The sequence below is a fragment of the Cygnus olor genome, chromosome 3 (assembly GCF_009769625.2).
Source record: "Cygnus olor isolate bCygOlo1 chromosome 3, bCygOlo1.pri.v2, whole genome shotgun sequence".
Classification (NCBI taxonomy): Eukaryota; Metazoa; Chordata; class Aves; order Anseriformes; family Anatidae; genus Cygnus; species Cygnus olor.
In genome coordinates, this window is record NC_049171.1 from 13,800,898 (window position 1) to 13,823,243 (window position 22,346).

Here is a 22,346-nt window from a genome sequence, read left to right on the forward strand (position 1 = left end):
GGAATGCTTTCAGAAATCTGTACACTTAACAGCATCAGAATAAGCTAGGTATTTCTTTTTTTCTGTAAAGAAGAATATTCAATGAATAATGAAAACAGTAATTACAATTAGCTGAGATGCTGACATCCATTGGTGTAGAACTGTTATTTCACTTTACATCCTCAGGAAACATATACTTACCTGATTCTTGGCCAGAAAATTTGAGTCTCATATTGAGAACTATGTGTGACATTGAACATTGGCCACAGCTTTTCGTCAGGGAGTGGGTGCTCGGAATGAACAAGGAGAGTCCAAAGGAGCTGGGAGCATGAAAGAAGCAGAAAAGAGTTGATAAAAATGCTGAGAACATGCTGAGAAATATATTCTTCCTCTCCTCTTCCATACATACTGTCTGACACTACCTGCAGTGTAGAAGCGCTGCCATGCCTCTGTTTTTCAGTCTTTCTTCCTACATTTCTTCTGGGTAACAGAATAAGAGCTGACCCCGGGTAGCAGACTAGGACAGAGGAGGAGGTGGAAAAAAAAAAAAAAAAAAAAAAAGAATTAGAAGAATATGCTGTCAGCATGCAATCCATCACCTTAACTCTTCTCCCACCCACAGTATACTAGTTTACATATAGCTCAGCACTGTGTGTTTGTGTTGCTGCTACATCTTCCAGTTCACCCTTAGTTAACTTTTGTTTCCAAGTTAGATTATATAGTCTGTCCTAAGCGTTTCTTCCTCTGTATTCACTGATCTGTCCTTTCTCCAGTTCACCTGGCACAATCTAAATAACCCAGCTTTTCAGCTCCATTCCTCCAAGGTTGGTACAAAATCTGCATAGATTTGAGGAGTTATCCATGGCTCCCCTCCCCTCCCCTCTCCATTTCCTTCATATAGCATAGCACCAGTCAAGTTGGAAAAGACCTCTAAGATCATCTAGTCCAACCTTTAACCTAGTGCTAAAGTCCACCACTAAATCATGCTACTAAGTTCTACATCTATATATTTCTTGAAGATCTCCAGGGATGGCGACCCAACCACTTCCCTGGGAAGCCTGTTCCAATGCTGCACAACCCTTTCAGTAAAGACATTTCTCAAAATATCCAACCTAAACCTCCCTGGTGCAACTAGAGGCCATCTCCCCTCCCAAGCACCAAGTGAAAAGATGAGAAGAGCCCGATCCCCACCTCACTACACCCCCCATTAAGGTAATTGTAAAGTACATTAAGGTTTCCCCTAAGCCTTCTCTTCTCCCAAGCTCAGTAGACCCAGCTCCCTCAGCTGCTCCTCACAAGACTTGTTTTCCAGACCCTTCACCAGCTTTGTTGCCCTTCTTTCGGCACACCCCAGCACCTGGATGTCCTTGTAGTGAGGGACCACGTATGGCTACTGAAATTGGTAAGTGCAGTATGACTGCTGAGGGACTCAGGTTACTCTGTATGTTACAGGTACACCTCATACAGAACTGAAAGGATAAAACCCTCATAAAAAATGTGACAATATGCTAGATGATACAATGTGTTCTTCTATGCTGAGGTATTTCCCACTTTTGGAGTAGGAGTGCATCAGCTACACAGCTTTTAGAAACAAACAAACAAAAAAAAACAACACAGAAAAAAACACACTTCTTTTGTCTGTGGCCTTGAAGTGTGTGGACCTGCTGGTATGGTGCCATATTCTGACCATGCTCTCACAGATGTTTAACCAAGGACTTGGTGGCATCAATTTCAGATCATCTTCTACTGTTCTCTTTAATAACTCCTACTGGCTACCAACCCATAATTTATTGCAGCAGCAATACTGAATTCCAGTTTCATGTGTCTAACTGTTGTGGTTTAACCTCTGTGAAATGTCCATAAAATGTTCATAAAATATCAGTTCTTTTACTCCATGACTTAACTTCTGTCTGTTAGGGTGGTTGCTCAGGACGGGGGAGGTGGTGTGTTGCATGGAGTTATTGGATGGCAAAACCAGCTCAGGTTGGGTCACTGCTGTACTTGCACTGTTTCTTGTGAAGCTCATCCTCTGTTGGTTTGAGTGGTTTCTGTTACAGGACTTCCTATAACTTGCAACTCAGATCATGGGTTACAACAATTTAAAGGTATATCTATCCATCATAATCTCCACCGTCTTGTTCCTTCAGATCAGGCTACATGGTATAACATTGCAATGAACTCTTCCCCTTGCCCCTGGCCTGGCTAGTGGCAAGGTGTTCCTGCTATAGTATTTTCAATAACATGCAACTCAAATCATGCATGGGTTACAACAGTTTAAAGGCATATCAATTATACTCTCCACCTCTTGTCCTTTAAGAACAGCTCATAGGGTTTAACATTGGGCCCTCAGCCCTGCTCCAGCCTGGGCTTGTCCATTGGCTACAGTCCTTTAGAGGTGTACCTGCTCCAGCATGGCCTTATCCATGAGCCGCAGTCTCTTCAGAGTTCTACCTACTATGTGGTGGACTTACCCATGGCCACAGATGCTTCGAGGTGTATCTGCTCTGGCATGGACTTTTCCATTGGCCACAGAACCTTCAGAGGTCCCTTCAGACACCTTCTGTGTCATGGTCTTATCCATGGTCACAGACACTTTGAGGTATTCTGGAATGACCTTATCCACAGACATGGACACTTAGGAAGGTGTCCATGCTGTGGCATGGACTTCTCTGTGTCTACAGATGCTTCCAGGTGTACTTTGCTCCAGAATGGACTTACCTGTGGCCACAGATGTTTTGGGATGTACATGCTCCCAGGTAGACTCATCCACAGGTCACAGTCCCTCTGACTTGAGTCCAGTCTGGAGTCCCAGACTATCCATTACAGCAGCATAGGAACAGCAGCGATGTCCTGGCCATTGGCCAGCCAGGTGGATGGCCATAGCTGTTGTCAAAAAATTCCCAGGAACAGCAAAGCAAGATGATAAGGCATAGAGCAAACGGCAAAAACAAAAGCAGCCGCTAACAAGCACTGAACTCTAACATACAGTAAGGCAAACAAGCCTCATGAAACCTGCCAATTAGCAGCTAAACATCTGTAACAGCTGTTTTGTAAATTTAGTTTAGCACTCCACACTGCAATCAAATCTGTCATCATCTCAAACCCTTCACTCCCCATGTTGAGCATCAAAATAGGACTGTTGTGGGTAAGCCCTGGCAGGCAGCTTTGCACCACCCAGCTACTCATTCACTCTCCCCAGGTGATATGGGAGAGAGAATCAGAAAGGTAAAAAACTCACAGGTTGAGACAAAAACAGTTTACTAGGGAAAGCTAAAGCCATGTGCACAAGCAAAGCAAACCAAGGAGTCCATTCGCTGCTTCCCCTTGGCGGGCAGGTGTTCAGCCAGTTCCAGGAAAGCAGGGGTCATCACGTGTAATGGTTTCTTGGGAAGACAAACACCATCACTCTGAATGCCCCCTGGGCCGCTTATCCTGGCTGTGCCCCCTCCCAGCTTCCGGTGCACCCCCAGCCCCCTTGCTGGCAGGGCAGCACAAGGAGAAGAAAAGTCCTTGGCTCTGTGTGAGCACTGCTCTGCAAGAACTTAAACATCATTGTGTTATCATTGCTATTTTCTTCAAAAACCCAAAACACACCATTGTGTGAGCATCTACAAAGAAAATTAACTCTATCCCAGCCAAAAGCATGACACTAAATCACCATTCATCAGGCAGAAAATGTAGGCACTTGTCAGTGGCTAATTCTAGGACTACAGGAGTACAGATGAATTTCCAGAATAACAATTGTGAGTGTTAGTTCACTGACAATTCTCTTCAGATCGCCAAGATTTGAATTTGTTTTATACAACTATATAACATTCAAGTTTCATTCCATTGTGGATATAATGAACAGCAAAAATACATCTCTTTCAGTCCTGTAAATCCCAATGTGTGCTCCATGGTAGAAACATTGCTGTGGAAATGGGAAGTGCTCAAGACCATCTACAATATATAGCTATCCTTTTCTTATACTAAATCCTACATCATTAATTACTTAGTCTAAGAGAAAAATGCTCACTTAATAATTTATTTGACCTATTCAGTCACATTTTCTCTCTGTTGAAATACTGCAACCAGATTTTAATTTCTCCATAAATAATTCATGAAAGGAATTATATATGTAAGAGATGTACACACCTATAAAATGTATGAATTCATCATGATTTATTTGACTACTCTATACTTGATCTTTGATTTTTGAAACTTGTGGTTTTGAAGCTTTTGTAATTTTAATTAGAACTTAATATTTCACATATTGACTAGGTGAGGGCAAACCTTTCAGTTTTATCCCTCAAAAGAGTACATGCAAATTATCAATTAAAAAAAAAAAAAAAAACACAAAAACTATTTAAGAGGAAAATTAGGGAAATGGATGTGAATGCTGACAAATATCAAAATCCTCTTCTGATATTAAAAATAAAAATAATCAGATTTTGCCTTTCTCTTTTTTAATAAACTGCAACATTAGTGTTAGCTGCAAATATTTTCACTTGGTTAACATCCTCAAAGGATCATTTTTTTACACTCTAGAAGGATTTCAGAAAAAAATCTATGGTAATTATATTTTTGCATAGGTGTATGCAATAGAGCAGCAAAAGAGGTTAAGTAGAAACTTAATGGGCTCCTTTATTGCTTCTGTGTCGGAACCTTTGTCAGAGCATTTCCATACAACATGTCATTCAGTGCCTTCTTTTAAAAACAACGTCTCTTTTAAGCTTACAAAATTCAGTCCCAGGAAGCAAGTGTGCTTCAAAAGTGTGAATAGCAGATAGAGAAGGGAAAGGCCTTGAGCCTGTCTCATTTATTTGCTTTGAAATCTAGCTACCTGATTTTGCAAAAGATATCTCACAAAAAGAGGTATAGTTATGAGCAGTAAGAGATTTAAATGCTGTGCAAATACATTAATGACAATCTATGCTAAAGTTTCTCAAATATTATCTTTTTCTAATAACATTGTCTGGTTTTTCACCTTGTGCTGTTTCCTCACGTACTTTCGTAGCTTTCCTGGCTTTCCTCCCCACCTGAGGCTCCAGTGAGGTATAGGAGCTCCTCATGAGCTCTGCAGACAATGGTCCCCACGCTGCCAGGATGACAAAAATGTCTGGGTCCTGCGTCTGCTGCCTTGTCTTCTGGCATCTCTGAGCAAAGCACCACCCTTGGGTGCCATCCACACCCCAGCCTGACCCTAGTGGAAGGTAGGCAGCAATCAAGACCTTTTCTCCTTACCACAGATCTGATCCTGGGCCTTTCCTCATGCATCTCCTAGCACTACTGCTGCTATATTCTGGTGTCATTGCCTTCCCTATCTGACCCTGAGACCTCTTCAGGCCCAACATTTTGCCCTCTCACAGATTCATGGGGTCTTCCTGCACCTTCCAACTCCTCATCCTCATTTTTATTTTCTCTTACAGTCTTTTCTACCTCTCTCCATTTCTACTGTATCCACATGTAAAGGACTCAGTATATAACCTCACATCAGTATGGGCTGAAAAGGATCTAGCCCATTTTTTTTTTTTTCTGACAAGTATCTACTATGTACAAGATATAAATAATCCTGGAGATAATATTTCAGTATTAAAAGAATCCCTGAACCTGGATGAGGGTAGGAAAAAAATAAATAAAAATAAAAATGAAAAATATAAAAGAAAGCCTGGAACACACCTAACAAGATTATCTTGTAAATTGTGGTGTTTTTTTTTTTTTTTTTTTTTTTCCCCCTCTAATTATCTTTCTAACTCATTGTAAGTAGTAACAGCAATGTGGTATATACTACAGATGGATAACATCACAACAGCAACACACTTTTTTAACTGGCAAACTGGGTGTCTGGGTTTATTTAACAATCTAGCTAGCATAAACCAGATTTCTGTTTATTATTGGAATAGTCGGTGCGTATGATGTTTCAAGGAAGTGCAGAAACCAAATCTCTGTGAGGCATTCGCAGATTTAAGGTATTCCTGAAAATATTGTTTTATCTTGCAGAAATTTTTAAAAGTGCTATTTTCATCTCCTTTTAGTATGCAGCATCCATTCACTCCATAGTAATACCCTAAGCCTATTATAGCTGCATCGCTGAGATCTAAACAGAATTTGCTTCTTTGCATGTGTAATATGTGCATTGTGCATGTGAGAGAGAAAGAGAAGACACTTTTTTTTTTTTAATATAATGTGGAGCTAATTTTTGTTTGAGTACAAACCCAGTTCAGTACTCACACAGATAATTCTGCTCTCCAGGTAAGCCTTTCATGATTATACGCTACAATGGTGTTAGACATGTAAACAGCTGTTTGTTTTGCCAGGATGACTAACTGCTGAGGCTTCACAGATATCTTGAACAGCCCTATTAGTCTTTCAGTCCTACTGGGACTTGAACATGATGGAAATGATAAAGCTCAGACATCCACCACATGTAATATAAGCACTTAGAGAAGTTATTCATAGAAATGGGGTCTATGTCTATAGAAAGAAGCTGAACAAGAGCAGGTATAGGTTTGCTCTCTGGACAGCAGCCATCTGTAATGAACAATTGTTTGTGTGTTCCATGTAATGGCTTTAGCTCAGATCAAAGAGCACTCTCCCAAGAAATACCTAATTTAGGTTTGCATGGGCCAGGCACGGCTCTGGTAGCAACACAGATAAAGCCACTTTATTTTGGGCAGGGAGAAAAGAGAATTCAATAGCATGTGTGCAGCTGAGGGCAAGAAAAAAAAGCCAAGGGTATGGATGGAGCCAGAAGCTCCAGACATCTCAAATCATTTTTGCGTTGGATTGGGTACATCATGGGATGAAGGAGTGCCTCAGCTGTCCTATAGGTCTAATCATATATGCCTAAGTATGGGGAAAATATACTAATTGCTGCTAGCCCCGTTCACATGTAATCCTATAGAAAAAGACAGAACATATTCCTATGACTAATTGCTGAAGATACATTTAGATAAGACGTGAGTACATTTGTAGCCACTGGAGCAAATCATTAAGAGAAATGGTAAGTTTTTCACTTCTTAATATCTCCAGATTAAGATATTTATGGAAAAGCTGTGTGAGTCAAAAACACAGTATTGTGTTGAGCTGAAAATAAACTGGTTGAAAATGAAGGATCTGTAGTGCACAGGAGCTAAGACTACAGGTCCAAATAGTGCTGTGACTCTAAATATTTTTACTACTCATAAAGAGCTGCAGAGCTAGGAAATTTTGGGGTTAAAGGCATTTTTATTTACTCCAGTAAAAAAGGGATTTTTCCCCACACACTTCCTGAAGATTGTAGACTGTGTTATTCCCTTTAGCAGTGCACAGGTTCATGAATGATTAATGAAGTTTTAGGTCCAAAATCACTGAGTAGTGGCATATTGCAAGTTTTACAGTGTGATCTGTTACCAGCAAATGTATCTTTTGGTGTTTCATTTGTTGGATATATTGTGCCGTGAACTGGATAATCCTTCTGATTTCCCATCTTCCAGAAATTACCAGTTAGGTGGGAGTGAGAGCAAAATTTCACTGCATAAAATGGATATTGCTGTTAAGCACCTTGTTCCTTGTTTGCATGCTTGGTAGGTGAAGAGTTGGGGGGAGAGGATTTAGCTCTCATTTTCTGGCATTTTTCTTCTAGTAGTAAGGTATAATTTGCATAGTTTATCATTGCAAGTTTTTTCAGCTGCTTTATTAATGGCCTTTTAAGGAAGCTAGCAATACTTGTCTAAGTAGCTTTGTTTGGAAACCCTTGACATGATTGAGTTTTAGAAGATGGGAAAAAAAAGCAGGGTGTGGGGGATGAGTCACTGCAAGATTTGGGATGTGAGTGATCCTGCAGCAGAGATGAATGGATGAGTATAGGTCTAAATAGTTCTTTTTAAAAATATATATTTATTTATTTTAGTCTATAACCCCTGCTTATGAGGGTAGGAAGTTAAATAAATTCATAAATATTCATAAAGACTATTGCAGAAGTCCATTAAAATTGTGTTTTTTAATTGGCTAGTTTTAAAAATTAGCAAATGTGAATATAGTTCTGTTTAGTAGGTAGTACAGGACTGTACCTCTTCACCATGAATTCACACAACAAATGAAACAAGAATCTTATAGAAATGTAGCAATGCAGTAATGGTTTCTCTCCTAGTAATTTCTAAAGCTTGGAGTATATGTTGTGAAAACTCCAAAAGAAAGTAACAAAAATCTTCTCTCAGAGGAAGTGTCAGAAAACCTGATAGAAAGATGAGTGTAAAGTGCATGTAATAACAATATGTAAAAAATAAAGGGGAGGAAGGGGGGAACAATATCAACAGACAAACTATAAAGTTATAAATATATCTGACATAAACTGGCTTGAATTGCAAGTTCATGCAGAGATGAGTAACTTGACTTCCAACAAGTCCACAATTGAGTTTCTTGGACACCTACTCTGCCCTATAATGACTGTAATCATCTGCAGAAGAGTTTGTTTTTTAAACAAGCAGTCAGACTAAAAGCCTGTGCCATCTACTTATAATTCTAGGTATGGACATTTCGTCCCTAACCAGTAAGACAAACACTGTATCTCAGTGTTCAGCAAGGCAGAGTTTTATCTGATTTTTCAGTTTCTGCTGTGATATTTCAATGTGTTAGCTGCAGATTACCACAACCATTACCAATTTTAAGTAAGAATGACTGGAATAAGGATATGAGAGCAATTCATATGGGCTAAGATGAAAATGTCTTCAAAGTAATGATTTTCTTTGATTAGATTAAACAAAATATATTACATTTTGGTTTTGAACTATACTGGTCAAGGGTGAAGACTACATACTTCTGCTTCAGCTCATGCTTTGCTTTTTGCAGATAGAAGAGGCAAAAGGGCAAAAAGGTAGTTATCAATGGAAACATAGCAAAGTATGGTGTGAGGGGGATTTGAAAAATGTATTCACTGGAAATTAAAATGACAAAATAGACAAAATTCAGGGGGTCACTAATGACTAAGGTACAGCAGAAGTTAATTACAATCTTTAGCTGAATTAATATAAAATAAGTGATTTCTGAGCTAAAGAAATAGATTGAATAATGTTTATAGAAAGCATGTACAGCATATCTTGACAAGAAATGAATGTCACTTTTAAGCTTATTACTTCCACAGTGTTCTTCATCTTCTTAACCCCATTGCAACCTAATTGAAAACTATATGGAATTTTCTATAAAAATAATCTGAAAAAAAACCACCCTACTACTATTGCTACAAATATATATATATATATATATAATATGAGACATTTTACTTGTGTTTTATAACCAAAAATTATACTACCTGAAAAGAAAATGTGAATCTCAAGTACTAATTTGATTGGTGTTTTAGATAATTCCAATGAGAAAAATAGGGGAGGAGGAAGAGAAAAGAGCTGGTAAAATCTTAGTTCAAAGTGTTACACGTGTTGTGGTTTAACCTGTCAGGAAGCTGAGCACTACACAGCCTTTCAAACACTCCCTCCACCAGTGAGACGGGGAGAATATTGAACAGAAAAATGAAAGAACTTACGGGTGGAGATAAGGACAGTTTAATAAGAAAAAAGGGGGGCAAAAAAAAAAAAAAAGGAAAAAGGAAAGAAAAGATAAAAAATAAAGGAAAAAAAAAACACAATAACAACGATAGCAAAAGAAAGTAAAAAACAAGAGAAGCACAATGTAATTACTCTCCACCCACCAAACAAAACCCAGTCAGTCCCCAAGCAGCATCAGTTCCCTCTGGCCAAACTCAGTTTTATTGCAGAACGTGACATCACGTGGTATAGAATATGCCTTTGGTCAGTCTGCGTCAGCTGTCCTCGTTGTGTCCCCTCCCAGCTCCTTCTGCACCCCCAGCCTCCTAGCTCCTTGTGCCTCCTCACTGGAAGGGTGGTAGGAGAAACTGAAAAGGCCTTGACTTCGTGTAAGCTCTGCTCAGCAACAAGTAAAACATGAGTGTTATCAACATTACTCTCATCCTAAATCCAGAACACCATACCAGCTACTAGGAAGGAAATTAACTGTCCCAGCTGAAATAAGGACAACATGGTACATATAAAACCAGGAACAAGGCTGACTTTTTTATATGCAACTTTGGACCATAATAGTGCAAACTCCAGCACCCTGAAAAAAACATATATTCATGTGAGCAATTACATTGACATCAAATTCTATAAATATATATATACTTTTTCTGTAATAGATACTTTCTGGGGGGAGAATCTTGCCTAAAGCCTATGTAATGATGAATTAAATGGTTTTCAATAAAATTGTGTTGCGCTTTGCAGATTGTCTTTACTTAGAAAGCAAAAAACAATAGCAAAATTTTGACTAAGAATTAGGGAGTTTTAGGTTTGCAGCAAACAAACAAACAAACAAAAAAAGAACCTTAATGCTTGTTTTGAATGTAATGGTTTAACTAGAACAATATAAGATGTTATTCCTGCTTCACATTTTAAATTTGAAGATAAGCAAAATAGAATCAAACTTCAGTCCAGTGTAGGGAAATCCTTTTCCTGAAATGATGCAGTGTCAAGTTGATGCATCAGTTACAGCAAGCTGACTGACTGAGATGCTACTGAGATATGCTGTAAGTGCTCAGTTAACCCTCAGGTGGTTTGGATCACGCCCTTATGTAGTTAATGAAAAATATGTAGTGTATTTCATGATGAAATTTGTCAATGTTTGCTCCTTATTAAACAAACAGACAAAAAAAAAATCTGTCAGGAAAAGGTCATTCACTGATAATTGTCAATAGATATTCTATACAGAATAACATATTTCAAACTGCATGATTCTTTACTCTACAGCTGTTCAAAAAAGGTCACTATTATTTTCTTTTCTTGGCACAGTAATGAATAAATTGTATTTTCTCACTTTTATCTTCCCCCAGGACAATCACAGTCTAAAACTTCGCCCCCAAAAGATTTTTTGTTTGGTAAACATCAAAGATGGAGAACATTAATATAAAGATTAAAAAAAAAAAAAAAGTGGGGGAAAAAGAAAATCAAAATAACCCCACAAAACAAAAACATGACACAAACCAAGTGATTGTCATGAGAGGTCATTATTGTTATTGTTACTATTTTATACTAAATTATGTTTTAACTAGGGCACAGCAATGTTAAGAAATGATTGAACTATGTTATCTTAAATCCTGCCTAAAATAGGGACAAGAGCTCAAGTTTTGCTTACATACAACACAGCAGTGTAATCATATATTTTCCCCATACTGTCCATATAGGTAAATATGTAATGTTTTCTGTCCTTAATGGTCCACAGTTTTCCTTGACATTTAATTACAGACATCAAAGCATACACAGAAATGTCCTGATATGAAAGACAGATAAAGACAACTTAACTTCCTTGGCAGTCCAGGTCTAAGAAAACATCTGCCTAGGATAATCTAAATTTTTGTCAACTTCATCATGAACTTGAATATGACTATAAGTACTGATAAAAGGGAGGCTGCTGATAGATTCCTTAAGAGCTTATCACATCACATATTTAACCAAGAAGAAAGAGACATTTTTCCTGGAGGGAATTAAATCTATATAATTTAAAACCCAGGAGACTTCTCTTAGTATTAAGACAGACGATAGCCATCAGATAAGCATTTTCACATGGGAACTCTCCTTCAAGCATATGTAGGTAAGTGCACAGGATATATGGAGTTCAGAAAGAGAAGACATAAAAAGTACTCATAGTGATCAGGATACAATGACAGTGTTTGCAGTTACCTAGTTACTATTTTGATTACTGTTCTTCCAACCGTTTCTGTTTATTTTTATTATTTTATTCCTGTGACAAATTAATATAAAATACTAAATATCTAAATAAAATATCTAAGGATACCCATTTTGTTTTAATCATACCAATTCTGAAATTTGATGAAAATCAGATTTATGACACCTGCATCCTTTGAAGTGAAACATCTGAACTTCATATTGTTTGGTAAAGTGTATCACCTAGAAGTGCTAAGGCATAAGGAATAAAGTAATTTCTTAGGAAGCAGAAGTGATAAATTCAAGCCTGCTCAGACTAAGAATACTCTGAAATTGCAGCTCACTCATTCCTGGCAAGTGTTAAAAACAGTAGGACACAGTAGAACAGTAAGACCACATTTTCTACACATCATCTTCGTTTTATTACAGTCAACCTTATTCTACTAGGTATCTTTTCTGTGAAAAGGATCAGACAGCCTGGATTCAAAGACTGGATGGAGGATGCCTAGCATTTCCTACTGACTTCTTAAATACCTAGTGAAAAGAAACAGGCAAATTTATTTTTCCTACCTTGTTTACTCAGCTTGTACCTCCTTCTAAAATCAAATAGTGAATTGCCATGCAGAATGTAAACTCTGATCTATCCTACTAGAAAGATTAAGAAAAGTTTATATACAACTGGATTCTTCAGTTCTCAGGATGGAGAGTTCTCTTGTTCACATCTTCAGGACTGTGCTTTCTTTTTTTATTTTTTTTTTTTTTTTTTTTTTTTTTTTTTTTTTCACTCTGGGAGTGTTAGTGTGTTTTCCTGGAGGAAATGAGTTAAATACAATGGCTGGCTTTCTTCACATCTGATTTCTGATGTGCAACATGTAAACTTCCATGGCAGAACTAATCACCTTAAATCCACTTTATGATCAGTGGAGAGAAATAATCATTTCCAGGAATTGATTCATTTGGCCTGCTTTGTATATTCATTTCAAAAAAATACTGAATTATAACTAAAATTGCCTATCTTTTTGCACTGACTATGAATGGATCTCAAAGTGACTTGCTCATATCTTTAGGAGACATCTGTCACCATCTGCACTGCGTGCAGACATGAATATTTGATTAGATTAATCCTTTCCAATTTACCTTTGAAATGATGGATACTGTATGTGGTCAAGTGGCTAACATACTGCATTCCTAAATACTGTATTTTTTTTTCCCACTATAATTTTAATGTTTCTGTTTATGACCTTATTTACTATTCTTCCACCATGGACAGCTATGAACGATGTGGCTCTGTCTTCTTGATGCTCTCCTCATAGATATTGACATGTTGTCATTAATTACACTCAAAGCCCTTTCTTCTCCAAGCTGAACAAGTCCCATTTTCTCAGCCTGGCTCATGCAGTGCTCCAGCCCCCCACTCATTCAAGGATCGCTGGTCTGTCAGGACAGCCCAGTATATTATTAACCTTCATTACTACTAGGGTGCACTGCTGACTCATGTTTACCTTGTAGAAAAGCTGCTCCCCAGACAGTCCATTTCTAGCTGTATCATTGCACCTTCCTTCCCAAGTGCAGGACTTCATTTTTCTCCTTGCTAAATTTCAGGAGGCCCGTTCTCTCAGCTTGTCTAGGTTGCTCTGAATGACATCTTTGCCCTCAGGCATGTTAACTATCTAATCTGCAAGGTACATTATTTTTGTATTTATTATACATTATTATAATCTACATATATATATTTAAATTAATCTCTCAAAAGAAAGAAAGGAAGTTAGGAAGGAAAGAAACAACGAAATGTAGACTGTATAACTGAGAAAAAAGCTATTTTAAGCTAGTGAAGATTTGATCCAATTTTATCTTTGTAGTGGTATGACCAAAGTCTTTCAACACAGTTTAGCAACACATTGAGTCTGACCTAGAGATGTAGGATGATGTTCATCTTTCTGTTCCTGATTACCATCTTTCCAATTTTAACATTTTAAACATTTAATAAAAGAAAAAACAAACAAACAAACAAACAAAAAACTGTGAGTCTAGTAAAGATTTCTAGTGACAACTTTAGAAAAAAAAAAAAAAAAACAACTCACAAAACAAAACACCACCACCACCAAAAAAAAAACCACAATCATTTCATGGGTAAAAATCTCACCTGAAACTTCAAAAAAAATTTAAGTTCCAAGACTGAGGATAGATTGACCCTATATATTTTATAATGGAGTCTGAATATTTGTGCCTGCTTAGGCAATAAAATATTTAACATTTAGGTGCAGAATGTTCCAGATAGTCCAGGTACTTCAGGTCATGCAGATTTCCATGCTCATTGAAGAAGAATGCTGATGTCAGAATTTGCCCTGATGTTTCTACTGTTTAGCTATATAATCAGCTGGACAAACTAAAGATTCAGAAAGATACTTATTAATTCCAGTGTGAAAGCTGTAAGTATTATCTATTCTGACATCTATTGTTTTCATTCTTAAATTTTTTCTCTTTGAAAAAAAAACTTTCAATAAATGCAGAACAAAACCATATTTTCATTTTTTTTTTTTAATCAATCAGATTTTCTTCTTTGAAGCAAAAACTACCTAGAAATATTATTACATAGCTTCCAGTCATTTAGCTCCTCAAATCCTTCTATTTCTCAGATTGCCTGCCAAAGAGATGTGGAGTATATAACACAGAACAAAAATAATTGATATAATCTAACTGATGTTATTTTAGCTGATTTTTTTTTTTTTTGAATCTGCACAAATTAATTTACTGTGATTATTTCTAGTAAAAAGAGATGAAATGGATTAATCTTTTTTTCACTAACACTTAATTTCCCTGAAGAGACCAGCTGGGGATGAGAAAATAATTTAACATATATAAAGAAATTTTCAAGATGGCTATATTATTCATTTCTCTTCCAAAGCTTTGGTGAACTGTTTCTGAAGAAAACTTAAAACAGAGGAACCACATTTGAAAGTAGATAACCTCAAAACCTTTGGTCTTCCTTTAGATGTGAGGAACAAGGGACTTTATTACTTACTCAAAGACTAGGTTCATGTACTTCTTGCAATGTAAAGACAGTAATCTGAACTATAGTGAAAATGCATATAGGCTTCTGCGAAGAAGCTTAATAATGAACTACTCTATGATGGTCCTACCACTTGTGAACTACTGGACTTGGGACAGAAAGACAACATCTGAGAGCAACTTCCATGAGAGGTGAAATTATATATTAATCACAAGCCTGTTATCAACAGAACTCTGCGTGTATATACATAGCAATATTCACTTTTCATCCTGCAAAATATAGAAAAACTGGCAAACTCTAGAGTTTGAGATAAACTACGAGAAAAATTGTAATGAATATCCTCAGACAGGTGTTTGGAGATTGTGGTTATGATTTGAATTTACAGGGTGGTCAGTAGCTGCAACGCTATATTGGTAAACTAAATGACCTAAACCAGAGGTCTAACTTTTAAATGACTGAACGTATTCGAGTCAGCCATAGCCACATTCTTTTCTACTCAGATAAACAACTGCTGAACCAGGGACAACATATGCCGTGGCTAGCTTCAACACATGGGTTCACTTGTAATTGTACTCATTGGCCACCTATCTGCTGTCAAAGCAAATGCAAAGTGGATAAGCTGTGCCAGAGCTGCCCTCAGAAGGCACAGCCCACACACTGTGAAAATCAGTGAAATGACAGCAAGGTGCCAAGGATACCAGAGTGATGGGTTGGTCGAGTAGTGCTCCATTTCCTGAGAGTGGCCCTACTTCTCCATCTCCTCAAAAAAATCTACCTCAAGTTTTGAGAGCAGTGTAGGTAAAACTGAATTTTGCCACATCAAGAGTGAAGAGCTGCTATGGTTAAAGGGAACAGTCTGAACAGGGATAAAACAGTCCTGACAGTGGACAGAGAGGTGCAAGGAGGGAATCTTCGTGTTTGTTTAGTTTTGGTTTTGTTTTTATTTTTTAAGTGACTGGAGTATCTGTCCTTGGAGGAAAGGCTGAGAGAGCTGGGACTGTTCAACCCGGAGAAGAGGAGTTTCAGAGGGGATCTTACCAATATCTATCAGTACGTGAAGGGAGGGAGAAAAGGGGAATGAACCAGGCTCATTTCAGTGGAGCTTAATGCCAGGACAAGATCTGATGGACACAAACTGGAACACAGGCACTTTTGTGTAGACATCAGGAAGCACTTTACTGTGCAAGTGACCAAGCACTGGCACAGGGTGCTCAGACAGATTGTGGAGTCTCCTCCTGAGAGATATTTAAAAGCTGTCTAGACATGGTCTTGGGCAACCTGCTGTAGGTATCCCTGCTTGAGCAGGGAGGTTAGACCAGAATGCTTCCAGACATCCCTTCCAACCTCAACCATTCGGTGATTCTATGAAACCTAAAGGTTCAGGCTGTTCTTTAAGGAGACGCCTCAGTAACTGGAAATACTCTCTTCAGTTACCTGCACGCTTTCTGATCTACCACACTTTCTGATTTGACATGCAGCTGTGGGGAACTAGTTTTATAGGGCATGGTGGTTCACAGGTTACAGCTGCTTTGCTTGTAGTTATTTGTTTGCCTACTTTGCTGCTGCTTAGTACCAGGTTTCGTTCCCAATATGCCTGTGTTTCCTTGCATAAGCTAAAGCTTTATACACCACTTTTTATAAAAAGTTTTTATTTTATATTTTTAATGTCCAGAGAAAAAAATATATTACAGAAATCACTGATTTTTATGGTTTGTCCTTTGCTGCAAAATTTCACATTCCTTTTTAATTGAAATTAAATATAATTTATAGAGGAAAACATTTGTTTAATTGTAGCTTTCCTTGGAATCTCTCTCTCTCTCTTTTTTGAGGTATGACCAGATGTACAGCATCACAGTGATGACCCTGACTGTACACAATATTCATCATGATATATTATGTCAGATTGAGTGGTGCAATTAATACAATGTGACCTTATGCCATATTGAATGTCACAGCAGCCTTTTGTTTTTTACTCTTCATTCCAGTAATAACTGTCAGAAGTAATTCTTTATTTTGTCAACTACTCAAACACTTATATCCACAGTGGTATGTGTTATAAAACACCTGATCTTCAAACAGTCTGGCAGTTATCCCCTAGAATATTTTCTCTAACCTTTAGATACTCACATTATTTTCCCAAATGAGGGTATTTTGTTTACCTCACCAAGTTGCACAGTACAGTGCCAGTGACAAGCTCTCCTGATTATTTTGCTCCTCTGTACCATAAACCAAACCTATATTTTTAGCTTTCATTTTTCTAGCCAGTCCAGAAACTTTAATTTTTTTTTCTTTCTTATCAGATTATGACTCTAATATACTTGTTCTCCAGTTCAAGCTGGTCTTTATAAGCAACTTTCTTTTTCAAATTATTATGACTGTCTTTGCTTGGTATTCAGGAAATGGTTATTGAGAATCCTGGAAGGATATCCTAAGTGGATAACCAGAGGAAAAAAAAAAAGGACTCAAAAACCGTCCTGCAGGGTATCCAAGAAGAATTTAGATGAATCACTGATCAAAATTATGGAGGGAGAAAAACAAACAAACAGAATACCAAAGAACAACAACAATAAACTTGCCATTTTAATTCAAATCTTTTATTGGAAGAGGGTAAAGTGTTTTGGTTTTTTTTTTTATATACCACTTTGGTGGCTTGCAACCCCTGATCATCTGTTTAGGCTGAGATCAGGCAAGCTGTTCACATAAATATTAGCCAGCTGATGATTACCTCATTTCTGCGCTAAAAAGATTTTATTTTCCTTCAACTTCAGGTACTTTCAACAAATACTTGGCTTTTATCAGTTCACTGAACTAATGAATCCCCCAGTAATAATATTCTGTGTTTGGAACCAAGTCCAATTCCCATCAAAACTATTTATTGAATTAGAGGAGAACTGAAGTAATATTCTCATGGTAACCTTTTGGTCTGGGTTATAGTGAGCTGATGTTTTCACCCTTCAATTCATTTATTGTTAAGTTTGCTTTAGTCTTATTAACATAAAGTAGCTCCCACCTTATTCAGGAATTGGTCCCTTCAATGTGTAAGGAATTTATCACTACATAAGTGAACTAATCTGGGAAATATAAGGTCATATATTTTGTTTATTTTTGAATTAGAAAAGACTAATCTGATTTATCAAATAAAATTATATATATATATAAAAAGTTAAAATGTTCAGATGTGATACAAAGAAAGGTAAAGGGATTTCACTGCACTGCCCAACTTTGGAATTCTTTACTTATTTACTTTAGTTAGGACAGGGGTTCTCCCAGCCTGTCTGTACAGTCACAGAAGAAAAATGGGCTTCCTCATGAGCATAATTCCTTGTAAAAATCACCTTCTGTGCTTTGGATCAGCACCAGGGTGAACATCTCACTCTTTCCTCCCTTGACACTGTGAGTGACCCCAAAGCTAAAACAAACAAACAAACAAAAAACTATAAATGAATATAAATCAGTCTGATCCTTCTCCAATATGTTTTCTAGCTCCTAGCAGCAAAGTCTGAAGTAGCTGCTGACCTGGAGTTTGAATCTAAAACACTGTATTTAATAGGCTTTGAAATAGTTATATATATTTATTTTATTTTTATTTTTTTGAAAAACAAACACTTTTTAAAGTGCTTTAAGAAATATAGTAGGCAGAGTTCAAGATGCAGCTGCACATAATGGAAAAAACTTGTTTCCTGTTTTGATCTCAATTTCTTTACTAATAATTTCTTAACTTTATGTTTCCTGATCGACTTCTGTTAAGCAGGCATTTCCTTAGAAATATCTACAATGACTGCAAAATTCTGTCCTCTGAGTGATAATAGCTCATTTAGAACTCATCATTTTATACACAGTTTTTCCTGTGCTTACTTCTTTGCATTTGTCAACACTGAATCTCTTATATATTTTATTTCCCATTCACTTCTGTAACTCTGCAATCAGTGTTAGCTTTGACTTTCTTGAATAACTGTGTATCATCGGCAGACTTTGTCTCCTCGCTATTCTCTCCTTATCTGAATTATTTTTATTGATTCAATGAGCTCATGTCTGAATTTCAGTAACCTCTTTCCTTTGTGATTATTGGTATTTTTTAGGCTTGAACCTTGTTTTTATCCTAACCAGTTACTAATCCACAAGTGAAACCTGTTTCTTACCAACATAAGAGACTCAGTTTTCTTAGAGCCTTCTGACAAGAGTACTGTCAAAAGCTTGTAAGAGTCTTGTGTATGCAACTCTGAGTGGACCAGCCATATATATGTGCTATTTCACCTCTTCACAGAAATCTATCAGCTCTGTGCAGCACACTTTTCCTCTGTAAGAAAGATATTTAGTTATTGATGTTGAGCTCCTTTACTGTATGTCATATTTATCCATGTACCTCTTTATACATTTCAACTGTCTATTCCTGCATCATTCCCCCCCAAACATTTTTTTAAAGGTCACTTTCTTATTTTGTTACTGAATACAGTCACCAGCAAGTAATAGTTACTTATCACCTTTACATAGAATTGTAGAATCACAAAATATCCCTAGTTGGAAGGGACCCACAAGGATCACTGAGTCTCACTCCTGATTCCACACAGGACTACCCAAAAATCGATCCATATGTCTGAGAGAATTTTACAAATGCTTCCTGAACTCCAGCAAACTTGGTGAAGTGACCACTTCCCTGGGGAAGCTGTTCCAGTGCCTGACCACACTCTTGGTGAAGGACCATTACCTAACATCCAGCCTGAACCTTCCCCAATGCAGCTTCATGCCATTCCCTCAGGACTCAGTAATTTAAGTATTCAATGTGAGTAGAAGGAGTAGATTCAAGCATTTTGGTTCTTCCCAGCAAAAGTAGCTTTCTGTTTGTTCAAGGTCCTCAAGAACATTATTGAATGCATAGAGGTTTATGCATTAGTGTTATTGACACTTAATATTGGATTCAGCTACAGTTGCAGATGTACTTAATTTAATCAAAGTACAGTTTCTGTTTCTTTTTTTCTTTTTTTTATGTACAATAAAAATGTATAAAAATACAGTTGTTGCTGAACATCTAATAAATGAAACAGGAAACAAACACTTTGAAAATTTTCAGTGATATTTTATAACCTGTTTTTAAGGTGTCAGTGAGCATAACCTTGATCTATGAAATGCAATAGTGATAGTATCAAGTCTTTTTTTTTTTTTAATTATAGAATTTGTTTATATCTTTATTTAAGAAGGTAAGGAGAAGAAATTTGAAGCAAAGTAGCTAACACAAATCTATACTCACTGAGCAATCATAAGTCAAAAATGAAAAGGGCATACTTTAAAACTATTGTATGTGTGATTTTTAATGTAGTTATGACCAAATACATGTACCTTCATATACTGGGCAAATGGATTCCCAAAGGACCTTTACAGTGCTGAGTTGCTTCTTACTTAGGTCAGGACATTTCAATACTCTTCAGGTGCACGATGTTTTTATTTTATTTTATATTGAATTTTGATTTAACACTAAACCTAGATCTTCTATTATCCCCTCTAACATAATAACTTATTCTTTAAAAAGTGCCAAATAATCTTATTTGCAGTTCATACATGATTTTAAAAGTGAAAACATAATTTTGAGTTTGGATGGCTATCATGTCTCTGCAAAGAAGGATGACGCTGCTGTTGTGCTGTAATCAACATTTCTGATGTTTACTCAAGCAGTATAATTGTGATTTATTGTTTTGCTATTTCTATCATGTCATCTCTTAAAAATAAAAGCAGACTTAATGTTTGGTGCCAGAATTTGGCAGTAAATGACCATAAACAGAGAACTGCAATTCTCTTAAAAAATATATATATATATATATATATATTAGCACAAAATCAAACCTGTTACTGTACAAAATATGACATTTTTCCAGATACCTACAACATAGAGGCTTAGGAGTGGCAGCTGTTAAACAAACAAGTAGCAAATGTGTGAAGTGTCATTTATCTCTAATAGGAAGGCACTCACGAAGCAATGAATTTAAATTATCAGCAGCCAACTGCAGCTGAACATAAAATAAAAAAGGAGACAGGGAGACAGAGAGAAGGAAAGAGAAGGAAAAAAGGAAAAAAAAAAGAAAGAAAGAGGGAGAAATCTAAGCATTGAAAGAGAATAAGAAATAAAGACTAAACAATATATTTCTTTCCAGGGACAGTATTTATCTTTTAACTACAACAGAAGATAGACACAGGTACATTTTCTCCTTTTTTTTTTTTTTTTTGTGTGTGTGTGTGTGTGTGTAAACAAATATAGCACATTGCCACTGTAATTTTTCCCACTTACAGCTACCCTTTTGGATTTCTCTGTATGTTATATTCCTCCCTTTCTTAGTGACTTGTAGTCCTCCATTCAAGGGCTGCTACAGGCTGATGCTGACCAAACTACTATCTACACAGCTGTCTGTGTCTTCTTGTCTGAAATGAAACTGTGAATTCCTTGGGATGCTTCTTCATGCTTCATGTTTTGTGTCATCACAGAAAGGTCTTGTACCATTTGTGAACACTAGTGCAATGGAGGCAATAAATAAAAGAGAAGATGAGAGAAATCACCATCTTCCTGAAGATGATGATGTTGTGTCTCTTCACAACTTAATGGATAAGACAAAAGAGACGTACATTTCATACTTGCTCAGACTGGTTTCTGACCTAGCTGACAGTAGAGACACTGTAGATCAAGAACACTATGATCTACGCTTACAGGACATGCTGTTTCTCAGAGTGGTGTCTACATCGAACATATGTTATTTCCACTTTCATGTTTCTCTGTCATAAAAAACAAACAAACAAACAAAAAACCACCACAATTTCTTTCCTATTCTTGTTCTCTACTAACAAACAACTTCCAAAATGATTCTAAAAAACAGACCTATTAGGAAGATTCCTAAGGCAAATAACCCTGAACTGCAGCTTTCAGGGTAAAATAAATAAATAAATAAACAATGTTTTTCTTGCAAAAGATTCATGTTATCTTCATATATACTTTTATCTACATTCTTTTATTTTCATTCATCTCCGACAAGAGGTTAGAGAAACATTCAAAACATATATAATTCCTTCAGCTAGATCTCAGGAGCCTTCAAAAATTGTTATCCTATTTTCTAGGAATAGATAGATATTAACTGTTCAATCACACTCTGATTTACTGGCAGAAGGTAAAATTATATACATAGCTAAAAATCAAACATCTAAATAATGTTTTACCTTATGTATAGTTTAATTCTAGTCAGTATACTCACTGGTGGATGTGGTGTAGCTTTCTACAAGAGAGGGTAAATATCATCCTAAGAAAGAGGATTGTAATTTGTCAGCTGTGATATATGAATCCTTTGAAACTCCTACTTGGGCTCTTTTTAATTTCACAGAAATGGGGTTCGTAGAGCCCACGTAGTCTTTCGGGCAGAAAATTACTGCAGAGTGCAGCAACACAGGGAGTTTTATCCTCCTGCACCATTAAGGATCTCAGTTTTACTTTCTCTGCTTTGTGTTTGCAAGCATCTCTGTGACAGCCGAACTCGGTTAGTACAACAGGGACTAAGAGAGCAACCTCAAGAGCTATGAACATTAAATGCAACAGCTTGAGCTAAAAAAACAGCCCTCTGTAGCTGGGAGCTATACTTGTATCCTCTGTGAATAACTCACTAGTTTGTTGCAATTGCTCTGACTATTCAGCTCTCATT